The sequence below is a fragment of the Caretta caretta genome, chromosome 12, assembly GCF_965140235.1.
Source record: "Caretta caretta isolate rCarCar2 chromosome 12, rCarCar1.hap1, whole genome shotgun sequence".
Lineage (NCBI taxonomy): Eukaryota > Metazoa > Chordata > Testudines > Cheloniidae > Caretta > Caretta caretta.
In genome coordinates this window covers 30,167,796-30,182,197 of record NC_134217.1, presented here as the reverse complement: position 1 = coordinate 30,182,197, position 14,402 = coordinate 30,167,796, and the positions used below count along the sequence as shown (strand labels likewise).

The window sequence follows — 14,402 nt, the reverse complement described above, 5'->3', positions numbered from 1 at the left end:
TTTGGGGAAGGGGTGAAGTGGGGGCAGGACCTGGGGCTGAGCGGCGGTTGAGAACCCCCGGGACAATTGGAAGCCGGCACCTAGGCTTGGCACTTAGCCCCCCTTTTCAGGTGTTTTATACTGTGCACTCCAAATATTGAGATGCCCCAACTCACTAGTCACATTTGAAGAGCAAGGTTGATGGTACTTAGTTTACAGTATCTTTAGTCAATGAGGAGAGTAATATGATGGGAGTTTATCAAGGAGGTTTATTCTATTATTGAAGAAATGTAGACACATACAAGCCTGTTTTGAAGACTTTATAAAGCAAATGGCATACTCTTGTGCTATCCTGATTAACGCAAACACTTGCAATCTTACAGAAGCAATAATGTGGCAAAATCAATTAAAATATTAAATTAATAATTGCATTGAAATAAGTTGCCTGGTATGGTGAGGAATTGCACTAAAATACACATTTTTCATACATACCTAAGAAATTGGATCCAAATGCTCAAAGACATTTCAGCATTGGGACACTATGGTAAAGTAAGTAAATTCTTTGAAAATATAAAGTGCTATATAAGTATATTTTTTCTGTTACATTTTCAGCTCAGTCATGGAGGGGCTAATTCAAACCCCTTGAAGTTAATTGGAGTCTTTCCATTGACTCCAATATGTTTTGGATCTGGCCGTTAGTATTTGGCCTTTCTCATTGTATCTAGCAGTAATTTCTCTGGGATGAAAAAAGTTCTGTTTGGTAGTCTGCATTGGTATTTCTAGGCCTACAGATGTATACCCTGTAATCAGCAGTCATCTTTTTGAGTCACACATAAGACCTAAATAACCTCCCCTCCTCCCCTCTAGAGCAGCATAGCTTTTCTATATTAATTTCTATGATGGAGTGCATATTAATTACAACAGTTTGTAGCAAGGAACTTTTTTCCTGGCAAATTAAATCTATATCCGGTATGTACTTTAGTGGCAGTTAATGGTACTTGTAGTAATTACAGTAATCTCGTCCTCAGATCAATTGAAAGTATTCTTGGGTCCAAGGGTAACACATGCAAAACTGTCTGATAATTCAAAAAGTATAAAAAAAATTGGAGCTTGAAAATACTGCAGTGTGCTGATGTATTTTCTATACGTAAATATCAAATGGTTTCCTTTATGGATGACTTTGTGTGTAAGTGCCGATTTAACTATCTACTGAAAACACACTTGCCTTTCAAAAAACATTTTTTAGTTTCCTTGTCTGCTGCAAACATAGGCTCTTATTGAAGCCCATTGAGCAATATCTTTAACAGTAAATTGCAGGAGTAATTCAGAGCCCTGCTTTAGAGGTGGTGAAGAGCCATTAGCAGACGCTCTGGAAGTCACTGAACCTCAGGGATTCACTATGCGTTCTGGAGCTTTTGGGAAGTTTACGTTCTGTGCCACTCTTGAAGAGGACTCTCTGCCTACTCCTCTCTGTGACTGCTCAGCTCCACCGGAGTGGGTGAATAGTGGGGTAGGCCATTTTCTCCCCTTCTCCCTGTCCCTCTTGTCAGTGCTACTTAGGACCTTATGGGAATGCTAGCAGCAATTACTAGGACCAGTCCTTGTGTGTAGGAGAGCACAAGGATTTCAGCCGTGGATGGCCTCTGAAGAGAGGATAAAAGGAAGAAATCCAAGGGCTGGCCACAAACTAGATCACAGGACTTCAGAGTTTAAGTCCCAAAAGAAGCTTTTTGTTCTACTTTATATTCTAGTGTAAAAGCAAGAAGACCAAAAAAGTGTTGTATACATATACATTTTAAATTGTGTAATCATGTTATTATCTGAAACTAATACCATGCTGTTAAAATTTAGATAAAGTGTCCTGCAATGCATACAAAATGTTCATTTGTTGAAGGCCATTAAGTTAATTTCCTGGGAACAAGAATAAATGCAAGTCATTTACATAATCATTAGTTGTGAGGTGTAGAATTGATAATTAAATATTCCACCACATTAATTTATGTTTAATTAACTGAGCTTCCATGATCCTTCTGTCTGAATATTAATATTGTGTAAATAAACAATTAGGATGCACACTCACTTTATGAAAGCTTTATTGTAAAAAATGTGATCCAAGGACTTTTGTGAAATCTTCCTAAATAAATACTTGATGATTTCAGAAGGCAGACTTGTTGATCTTAGAAGTTTAGCTAACTAGAACCAGTACTGTGATTTTAACACTAATTCTGCAAATGTTCTGTATTTACAGGTTGTCACAAAAAATGTGTACTTTAATGAGAGTATTCAGTGTTATTCATGTTACTTGTCTATCCTTCCAATTAGTTGGCATCCTTTACATTGCATGGAACCTATGGCATTTCACTGTAAAAATGTATTCAATGTTCACATTACATTTTTAGAATACTCTGTAAAGTTACACAAATTAAATGGACATTATGGTTTTCAGTTAAGGTAGAAGCCTATCAGGTTAAAGGGCCCCTTGGTTGGCTTTAAATTTCAGACTTTGAGGTCAGAGGAATTCAGCACATTCTGAGGATCCTCTAACCCACAGAGGCATGCAGGATTAGACAATCTGAAAATACCAGCCAAAGAGATTTCCTTTTTATTTTAATATTTAAAGAGTATTCTAACAAAAAGAATTATAATCTATTAAGAAGGTTAAACAAACTGCAAAAGGTTGAGTTTAAGTTCAGTCCAGTTTTTATTTTATGATCTATTTGGCTACTTTTAATTGTCTGACAGCATTGTCCTTTCTGGTGTGGTTACATTTGAACTGTTAATGTTCCTGATTTTTAGAGGTCCTGAGCACCTAAAATTCCAGCTGCAGTCAATGAGGACTGTCAATGTTTTGCACTTATGAAAAATCAGATCCATACAGTTTTCAGGGAGTAACTTCAAATAAGTGGGTTAAAATGAATGAAATATGGACGTATATGTCAGAAGCTTGAATATCTAAGAGAAGGGTTCAATGCTAAATGGGTCTGTCTGTAAAGCAAAAGGGACTTACTGGTGAAATACAGAATGCGTGAACCACAGTAAAAAAGAAAAGATTTAGGTAGGTTTTAAGACTAATTATGATGCCATTTTTGTATTTACACAGAGAGTTCCGTAAGACTTCTGAGACATTTTTTTCTGAGTTCATACAGCTCTGCATCTCCTCATAAAATGCAACGCCCCTCATCCAAAACAAAACAAAACAAAAAACAAAAACCATGAAACACTAGCAGGAGCGAAGAGTCATTTTCTCTCCTTTGTTTCAAATGGCAATTTTGTGTTTTCTTTCTGTAGTCTCATTTTGATGCCAGAATACAATGTTGCTTATTCTATACCCAAGACCAACTAATATTGTCAAGCTGGTCCCACGTAAACAAAAGGCAGTGTTTACAAACACAGGTTTGAAAAAAGAGAAAACTATGTTTAAAAAATTTCAAGGCTTCTTTCTTTTAGATTTTCATTATTTCTCTTGAGGTTTGTTATTAGAAAGGTATTAGATGCAGAAAGAACCATTATTCATCCCAGATGAATTGTAGAAGCTTGTCAAGGTAAACAGATACTCAGCACAAACTGTAGTGTTTTCTTTAAATCATTAAAAATATTACAAAGAAGTGCACTACATAACACAAGGGAATAAGTTACAGTAAAATAGAGACTGTTAAAATAGTAAAATGGGACAGTGTGTGTGTGACAGGAGAAAGAAGGAGCATATACTGTGTCAGAAAGGCTGAGAACTGCCACTTGAGGTATTAAACAACTGACTCCTTTACAATATCAAGCTGAATTCATTCCTGAATGTGAGACAATCTTCCTACTTCTTGCAGTGGCATGAATAGGTTCATGAAGGTCAGGAGGAAAAAGAAGAAGAAACTATCCCCAAATAAATTGAAACTGGGCAGCTGGCTCAGCAGAGGTGAGGGAAGTGGTAGAATGCAGCGCATCAGCTAATAAAGGAACACCAGGATGTGCAAGCTGCTAACTAGTTGAAGGTAAAGTTAGAAGAAAATGAAACATTGGAAGATGGGTAAAACAAAGGGGGATCAGAAGCCTGTGTTTTTCAAGGATCTATGCAGATTCACAGAAAAGAGGTGTTGATAATAGAAAGAATTTGTCAAGCTGTCCTGCGGTGGCTCAAGAACATGAGTACCAAACTCAGAGCAGAGTGTTAAGAAGCAGGACACCACCCCCAAAGTGGTTGCGAGTTCCATGCTTCCATGATTTTACTAATCATGTATCAAGTGTAAACTCCGCTGGCATTATAACAGCCTAACCATGGTTACTCCTATGTTGTCGCCTAGGCAAGCTTGCCTTTGTGATAGTTGGTCCCTTACACTAAAAATCACAACAATATTCAGGTTACTCCCTGTCCGAAAGGACCAGTCACTTACCCCAGGTCAATTACACCTTAGGTCTTTGAGATAAGACTTGTAGCCAATCCTATAATAAACTATCTAAAGATTTATTAACTAGGAACAGGTAACAAGAGTTATTTAAAGGTGAAAGCAGGTAAACATAGAAACACCAGTGAGTTCCAATCTAAAGTTTCAAAGGGTAATAGAAGCTTCTATAATAAGCAAGCTCTGGTCTTCATCTCTGTATGACTGTACTAGTGTGGAATACCTGTAACCTTACCTATGACAAGTCAATGGAACAACTCAGAGGACATAAGTTTAGCACATGAGTAAGTCTTTGCAGGATCCAGGCCTAGTTGCTTAAGTTGATGGATTGTTTGTTTTTTAAAAGCAACAAGACAGTGGTACATTTTAATGAAATTATTTCCAGAAATTAAGGGATTATTGTCAAATTGGAAAAATAAATAAATAAAAATATTTATCTTCAGTTCCCTTTTTTTCTATTAAAGACAACATCCTTAACAAGTGATTATGACAAACTGTCATAACCAAAGTGTGGGCTGTCTGATCCAGTGGTTGGAGCAGGAACTGGGAGTCAGGCTGGGTTAGGTTACCTGGAGGTCAGAGTCCAAGACAGGCCAAAGGGCAAACTGGGAGTCAGGTGTCGGGTTACCAAGAGAGCAGGAGCAGATATTGCAGGGGAAGCAGTCCGAAGCAGGGAGAACCCAACTGCATGGACAACTTCATGTTCCTCTGCTTGGTCTAAATAAGAGGTGGGAACCAATTAGATTCCCAAATTGTATCCTTGGTCAGAGTTCAACTTCTGATTAGCAGGTTGCTGGGTGGCAGGTTGGAACCAACTAGCCCTTAAGAGGACTCTGGACTGGTGGTTAAGTCCTGTGTTCCATGATGTGACTAAAGAAAGACAAAACCTGTTACCTGCTAAAGTAATGGAAATCTGTCCACCCTTGAGATATAACGGTTGATTACCAACTTCAGTCTTTTTATAGAAGGAAATAAGATAACTTAAAATGTGACATCTGACTGCACACTTCTCACTATGTCTAAGCAGAGGCAGCACAGTTTAGCACTTAGAGCAGGGCACTAGCTCTAGAGGTCTGACAGAGTGTTGAAAACACCAAAAAGCTGCTGGTGCCTTATCTCCACTAGGGATCCCCTTAGTGCTACTACCATTACAGGTGATCTGGCTGTAGCATCAATGGGAATTTTCCCACTGTCATTAGCTTTGGTTACATCACCTAAGCCACTTTATCCACAAATATGTGTATATGTATAAAAGGGGTTATATATACACCTACCTCATCTGGGCATTGCGAGCCCTACGTTTTGTGATAAGCTTGTTCAAATGCAATTGAAATGAACTTTAAAAGCAAAGTTATTTTAATATTAATAAACTAATATTAACCAGGCCATAGGCATCTATGAATTAATATATAGAGATATATTGTTCAAGAAATGCTACACTTTAGAGTTTTCTTTATATAAATATTCTTGCATGGGATGGTTTACAGAAGATCTAGAGAATAAAACATCAGTACATTGATTTTCATTTTTATTCAGGCTAACAGCATGTAGTTTAGCATGTATTTACACTCCAGAAAACCATAGTATAACTGTTTTTAAAGATGAACCATCTTCCTGGGAGATACTGATGGGGTAACTCTTGAAATGTAATTATCTTGTGACAAGATGATCCTCTGGCAAAATTATCCTCTAACAAGATTATCTTGTGACACTGTTATCCTCTGATAAGATTATCTGGAGAGATGATGTTGATAATTAGCTAGGGATGTGGAAGACTGATCTAGGAATCCTAACAAGGTGAAGGGAAGCTGTACTGAGACTTTAGTTTAATTTCAGCTCTGTGTGAGACTATGTTAAAGATACATGGAGAAAAAGTCAGGGTCCCCCATTATAATACATTTTCTAAATTGAAAAAAAAAACAATAAAAACTTTAGGAATCTTTGGCAGATCTTCACATTTCTATTTTACCCAATGTACCAGCCAATATGGAATACGCACTCTGGATAAAAGTAAATTGCTTTAGATAGACATCACTAAATATAATGGAGTGGAATGACATCTGTTATTGTAAGGGGTCTACCTAGCTGGACATATTTTATATTTCCAAGGGACATAAAGCAATACATGTATTATGTGTCTATGGCAATTGCTAGCCACCAGAAGCATTGTTCTATGTTAGAAAAATAATACCAGCAAATAAGATATAGGATTTTTTTTCTAAGAGGGGAAAGGAAAGATGGCATCAATCTACCCAAACATATTTGTCTGGATATCAAATAACAGAGCTTACAAGTCTTTTGATGTTTACTCTTCACATCCTACTCATATTTGGGGAGTTATTTATAATCAGATCCTAATACAAAATAGGATTATGGAATTATAGGAATTATAGGAATAGACAAAAATGTTGCTGTTCTTAAGAAAAATCTGGGCAGAGGGAGGGAATGGTTTATTTTCAGCTCTCCAAATCTCTGCAAGGCTGAGGTAAATATTTTTATTGTTGCCAAGAAGTTACAAGCAGTAGATTAAAGTGAATTCACTGGAGAGTATCCAGAGAAGAGTTATAAAGTTGAACAAAGAAATGTAGGGTCTTAGCTATGTTGATCAGCTGAGGAATGAAAGACCATAAAGCCTAATTTTCAGTTAACCTGAAGCAGGTCTTTACACTACCATGTGCATATTTGGCATATGGAAACACTGTATTTTAGAGTGCAAATTGAGTAAATGTGACTCTGAATATCTGATTTACACACATATGGGTATTGCATATGCAGACAAGTGCACAAGAGGTCTGTGCAAACAAGTGAAGTAGAACTCTAATTCTATACAAAGTCAAGGTGGATCCAGGTTCTACCCAACCCTATGGACATCCAGCCAATTCTGAGCAGTTTGTGACCCTTGTCTGATACTATTTACACCGCTGCCTTATTTCCTTACAGAACTCACCAACCCCCCCTTACTATTAAAACATCTTCATATGTTGAGTCCTTGAGAAATGAAGAAGTCAGACTTTCTCTTTTAGAATTAAGTAGCATGATGGGTGGTGTGTTTTTCCCCCTGCCTTTCTGTTTATTATTTTGTCAGTTAGCTTTGGGATATCACCAATCCTATTCCTTTGTACTATCTTAGATCAGTGGCACACAAACTGTCTGCAAGATCACAGGACCTTCACATACATGACAAAGTTTTGTCTCATTCTACTATCTTTGGTCAAAAGAACTCCTGGGTTAAACGAACAAAAAAGCAAGAAATATTCTTGAAAAATCTCCAGTGAGTAATCCCTGCTGCCTAGGATTGACCTGAATCTTTGGCACAGTGAATTCACAAAGCTTGCACTAGATCTGTTTGCGATATTCCTAGTCCACCACTGTGACAGACTGTACACCTGTATTCACCCCATGCACACTGTCGTAATAATCTTTGTATAAAGTATGCCTTGTGAGGTATCATTCAAAAACTTATAATTTATTGGTCATTATTGCCCTGATAAAATATGTGTAGCAACATTCTGGGCTACAGTAATGCGGTAAATCAATCTAAGTTATGTTAATTCAGTTATGTAAGTTACATAACTGAAGTCGACATAACTTAGGTCTACTTACAGCAGTGTCTACACCACACTATGTCAATAAAAGATGCTCTTCCATCGACTTAGAGTGTCTTCACCAGACCTGCTAAATTGACACCGCTCCATCGATCGCAATGGTGCCGATTTAGCCAGTAGTGTAGACATGGCCTGAATGTAGAGTTAGAACATTCCACTGTATAATATTACTAAAACATGTTCCACATCTGGGGAGTGGCTAACTAGTTCCTCAAAGGGCAAACTAATGCCTAGCCAGGTGTAAACAAGGTCAATGGGTCATTACATGCTAAACGTCCATTCTTTTGCAGGAAATGGGGCAGAGGCAAAAAATCTACATCTTGGCAAAGAAACACTGTGGCTTTCCTATGAGACTTCCAGTCACCATGATCTCAGCTGGAGATGCTTATCAAAAAGGGAGAGAGAACTATAAAAAGAAAGGGGAGATACTCAAAGGGACCAACTCCTACTCACTCTTTCCGTCCGTTGATTCACTGCACCAGAAGGAACAAAGGAAGCAGCCATTACAAAAGAAGGGGTCCTGGCCTAAAATGTTTGGTCAGTAAGACTGTTGAGAACATGTGATGAGAGAAACTTTACTTTGAATTTAACATCGTTTGTTAAGTTAGGCATAAATTGTGTCTGATCTTTATTTTTCTTGTAAGCATTTCTGACTTTTATGCCTCATTACTTGAATTCATTTAAAATCTCTCTCTCTGTAGTTAAAAACTTGTTTTATCTAATCGAGTGTGTTTCAATTGAAATGTTTGGGAAACTCCATTTGGGGTAACAAGGCTTGTGCATATCATTTTGTTAATGAAATGAGGGACTTTATATAAACATGTATTGTGCAGGAGAGTGCTGGGCAGTACAGGACATACATTTGTGTGGGGAAATCCAACATGGGGGGTGTTTTCAGATTACTCTGCAATATAACCAGGCTACTAAGAGCCAATGTGTATGCAGCACACACAGAGACATAGCTGGGAGTTACTTACATGCTGGAGGCTGTTTGTGAGCAATCCTGACTGGAGCAGTGTAAAGTGTACTCCAGGTTAGAGGGCAGGGTTGACATAGCTACTCACTAGTTTGGATTGCACCCTGGATATGTAATAACCACCTCTAATTTTTTTGCTACATTTCATCATTTAAATGTTAAAAATGATAAGAATGTTGTCACTAATTTAAAGACATGAAATATTTCTGGATCATTCAGCCTTTTCTTAAAAGGACTCTGGTAAAAATAATCACAATAAGAATGTATTCCTCTTTTATTCCACGGTGAGCTTATGTCTCTGCATTAATTTCTTTTCTTCTATCCCACAGATAATTAATAGAAGACACTGGGAAGTATTTAACTTTACTTCAACCTAGTTGAAGTTTATTACCCCTGTGACTCACATCACAACCACCAAAAATGAATAAATTGTAAAATCTACAAAACTAAATCTTCACTTCAAGAACTACTACTCCCAAATCTCCTAGCAGTACATTTTCAGACTGCCCTTTCTAATAACTTAGTTTCCCACTGAGTAAAAAGCTTTTAGTACATTGAAAATGGAACAGTGTTATTCTTAGCCATTTGATTCTCAAACTTCCAGTTCTGCTATGGTTCAAGTGGCAGGTCCTTCACAAACTCATTCAGCAAACCATTTTTATGCCATTAATATCAATTTTATTAAATTACTAGATGTCACAAAGAAATGCTTATCATTTGGTGTATGTGATAGCAATATATTTGAATACATCTGAATTCCTATCAGGAATAAACAATAAGTAAGACATTTTAAAAAGGGCACTAAATGCATAAAGCTTGAACATTTTGCTATTCTTCCAAGCTTAAAAAGAATTGCTAATATTTTCTTAGACTGTGAGAATGTTTATAATAGAGACATGCCAATTACTGGTTTTAGTTTAAAGAAGAAATAACATGGCATTTAAACCGGGGTTATCATGGCTATATATAATTACATATACATCACAAATTACCCATTACAGAAATAAGATTGAATTTTAAAACTATGCACAGAAAGAATATGATATTGAACAATTGCCTTTTGGTTCATAGTATGACATGAGAACATTGGTTGAATTTGTTTGAAAGATCAAAGAGAATCAAGGCTTTTACTGAAGGGCAAGTAAGTTTGAAATGCACAAGAGGTAGAAAATACTAATCTAAAGCTAGCACATTTTCATAGATATTAAGGCTAAACAGGGCCATTACGATCATCTTGTCTGACCTTCTGCATAATGGCCAGATAATGTCACCCAGTATTTCTTCCGTTAAGCCCATAACTTCTCAGTTGAGCTAGAACCTAGAATCGATTAGAAAGACATCCAATCCTGATTTTAAAATGAAGCAAAAAATACTTGCCTATGCTAGGGAGATATTTAAAGGATCACAGAGAAAGTATGTGAAATCTTTGGGAACAATAAGAAAAATCTACTTAACTAAACCGTTCCTTCTGAGGCTAGTTTAAAATCTAAGTGTCTTCTGCACAGCTATCAGGCATATTTACAGTGTCCCAAAATTCATAGCCGGTGAGCAAATGAACAAAATGCATTGTGTATATTGGGAGTTTGATGGCATTGCTCACTCCATAATACATTCATTCCAAACTACACTTGCACAGCCATTGTGTGGCTAAAAGCTACAATGGTTCTAGAGAGTCTAGAAACGTCTACAAGTATCTTACTTTTATTTACAGAAGAGTTGTGAGATGACATGAGAAATAGAAACATACACTAATGATGGGGAAATGAAGGGTAGTCGGAAAGGCACAGGCACAAGATGAGCTGGTGTGCTAACACAACAGCACCCCTTCTGCTAAGACAGAGCATTGCACAAAGTCCAGTCAGTCTGGCAGGGTTGTCAGTGAGCTCCCCTTGCCTGAATTTCTTTGGTAGTCCCATTCTGGGCTATGAAGGATGTTTGTTTCAGTCCTGCTGGGGTGTATGGGTTTCCCCTTATGCTTGGCAGGGTTAGCTGATCCTGGTCCTCAGGAGATCTGGAAACCCCCTTTGATGCTTAAGTCTCTGTTGGGGGCGGAGGGGGGGCGGAGGGGAACTGAGACCCACCCAATCCCCTGGGTTCCAGCTCAGGGACCTCAAACCAGGCAGGTGGAATCAGGCCTCAACAACTCCTCCTGCTGTACCCTGAGCGCCCTCCTACCTCCCTTGGTTCTGTAGGCTTCTCCAGCCTGTATATCCAGCCATCCATTCTCTGGGTCCTGTCTGTGGGTGCCATCTCACCAGTTTACTGGCAAGACTTTCCTTCTCTAGCCTGCTTGTTCCTCTCACAGCCACCCCAGCCCACTGCTGCTCGGTTTTTTTATTCTCCCAGATTCTGGAAGGTTGCCGATCAGTGCTGGCCATAGTTCCTGCATTAACTCCTTGGTTGCCAGGGGAGCAGGGGATACATACACCCATATGACATTCATTATCAACACATCAGCTAATTAGTGTTTCCAACATAGAAACATAATTAAAAATACTTCTTCTGGGAATGACTTAGGAAACAAAAACTAAAACCCCAGGTGCCCACCTTGTCTCTCTCATAGGAAACAAAGAAATGCCTGCCACAGACTTCTGGCCATCTGTAAATTATGAGTTACCCAGGCTGTTCTAAACAGGATGTAGACATTCACTGCAATTTTCTATGGGCCTGGCTCACACATGGGCTGGTTTTTGCCATCAGTTGAATAAAGCAGCCTTAATCAACTTAACCTACGTGTACTTGTGGCACCTTAGAGGCTAACAAATTTATTTGAGCATAAGCTTTCATGGGCTACGAAAGCTTATGCTCAGATAAATTGGTTAGTCTCTAAGGTGCCACTGGTACTCCTGTTCTTTTTGCGGATACAGACTAACACAGCTGCTACTCTGAAACTTAACCTACGTGTGTGTGTGTGTAGGTGTAGCAGAATTTCCAGATGGAGCAGGGCAGATGTAGTGAGTGTGGCTCCTAACATACCATCCACTAGAAAAAAACAACAACATGTCATGCAGTACATTCTGATGTTCATTAAATCTACTCTGATAGTCCCAGGGAGCGGGAAGTGAGTTCCACACTTTAGGACCTCTCAGCGTGAGACTGTCCCTCTAGTTTAAACCAAGGGACTGCTATCTTCAGCACCTGGGCTGCCGGCACCTCTTGTGGTATCATATATAAGATGGGGACCACTTGAAAATTTGAATTCAGATCCAGGAATGTCAAACACTCAAAAGTTCTACGTTGTTTGGATATAAGGTATTGATTAAAGCCAGTCTCTAATCTTAACTATTTCCACCTTTAGTCAAAGAATAAATTGGAGCTTATGCAGCAGGCAAGATAAAATGCCCCTTGTTATTGTCTCCACCTCATTATTCTTATGTGTCATGCTGAACTGGATATACAAAGAATATCATGAGTGACATACGGTGAGACAATGCATTCAAAACCTGACAACAATTCTCTCATGCCTAGTGAGTGCAATATTAGTAAAAGATGTTACTGGCAAACACTAAATCTGTACGAATTGAAAAAGAAAGACATTCTTCTTTAATGGTACTGTACTTATGACTTCTTGTATTTTGAGACACAATAGCAGAAGATGGACAATTGTTATACCCCAGTGCTACACTCCTGAGGTAAACAGGGAGATGATAAAAGCAACAATATTGTACTATATGCACAAGTTCCTTCTTTATCATGTTCCAGTTAGTGTGGAAATAGATATGCATTTATACAGTATATGTTGTACACAGACCCATCCAGCATGCCACATAATGAGAAGTCCCTAAAGAAACAGTTTGTATTTGGCAATCTAAATACATCTCCTGCCACAGTTTCAGGGTAATTGCACCTGAATTCCCTCGCCGTAGTCCCTCGAGGTTACCCACACCCAGCCATCACCTCTCTCTGAGGAGGGACCCTCATCCAGCACTACACTGCAATATCCCCAGCAAGCCAGTCTGCCTAAAAAAGCCTGTGTTTTGCTTGTGGCCGAGGGTTATGAACAGTGTAACTGCCAGCAGTTGCAGGTCACCATACGGCTCTTTTTTAAGCAAGCACATTTATTCTTTAGGTAAAGGCATTATTGCAAAAAATAATAAATGCTCCTATGTGCATGCTAACAGCTTACCAGGGGCCACCTATCAGTCTTATCGGGCCTCAGTAGGCCAAAGTCTTTCCATCCTTACACAAGGGATGGGACACCCCTGGGCAGCAAGTCCAATCTGTTTGCTGGATCAGGAAGAAGGCCCTGAATCAGTTCAAGAATGGGTTATTTATCCCAAAATCCTTTCTTTGTCTTTTGGTCTCTTGGTTTGAACCAGAATATGCTCACATCCCCAGAAAGTGGCAGCTCTCTGTAGGTGTTATAAGCTGAGTAATTTCCCTTAATCATCCCCTATGGTTCTCACTTCCCAAAGGAGATGTGGTTGCCCAGTACTTTCCATGGGAAGGTGTTTTATACCATAATATGGAGTCCATGTAACAGGGGTTTGTTTGTTTTTTAAAGTCATTCAAAAATGTATGTGGAGTAGATGACATTCCCAGGGACTTCCATACATTTTCCTTAGCCCAGCTAGCATGAGCAGGAGGGGTTTCAATGGGCTGACCACTCTCCCATCCAGCAAATTCAACCAGAAATATTTCCTTCACAGGTAACCCTTCACACAGATCAGAGAAAGGAGATCCCTTACCAATGGCGACCCACCATCAGATGGTGGAGAAGAGAAATGGGCCAGATACTCAGTTGGTGTAAATCAGCATAATTCAGTTGAAGTCACCATTAAATTAACGAGTTGAATATGTGGCCCATTCCTCTGAAGACAGGAATTGGAGACAGGAATTTCCTCTTTATCTAATGATTTTCTCTTGAGTTGAAAAGGTGATGTCCAGCAAACAGCAATGCACCCAGCCTGCAGCTGTAGGGAAAGGAGACCTCATCTTGCCAAGTTTCAAACCTATTCATTACGTGATCTATGCATAGAACAGAACTTGAAACTTACAAGATAAAATTCCATTTGACTCTCACAAAACATAAATTCTGGTTTGAGGTCTATATTTGCCAGTAGTTCTGGAAACAAGAGTTTCATTCAAACAAGAATTTATTGTTTTCATAGCACAGTCTTCCATTTAATTAGAAATCCATGTAGCTTTTAAAAATGTCCCTTGAAGCACAATCGGTTTAACAGAAAGGAAATAATATTTCAGGGTTGGGGAATGCTAAGGGGTTCTTCCAACCCTGGTTACATCTTACCGTCAGCTAGTTTTTCAACAAGCATTTGTAAAAGTTTTCCACTTGAAAAGTAATCTCCAGACAGACAGTTAGATATTCTGTCTAGAAAGAAATCTCTTTTGTCTGTCACCATGCTAAGCTTCCACAAAAATCTGACTTGTATTATTTTAATAAGAACTGGCAAAATACAAAATTTGAAAAAAAATCCTTTCCAAGTCTTTAAA

At 38.5% G+C, this 14,402-nt stretch overlaps 1 long non-coding RNA gene across 1 annotated transcript in view; it reads left to right on the top strand.

The window, feature by feature from the left end:
• Positions 1-9,162, top strand: part of LOC142068630 (uncharacterized) — a 57,585-nt gene extending 48,423 nt beyond the window's left edge. The window contains exon 2 of the long non-coding RNA XR_012664509.1: positions 8,266-9,162. This is a non-coding gene — a long non-coding RNA (uncharacterized LOC142068630). The remainder of the gene's footprint in view (positions 1-8,265) is intronic.
• Positions 9,163-14,402: the final 5,240 nt, after the last annotated feature.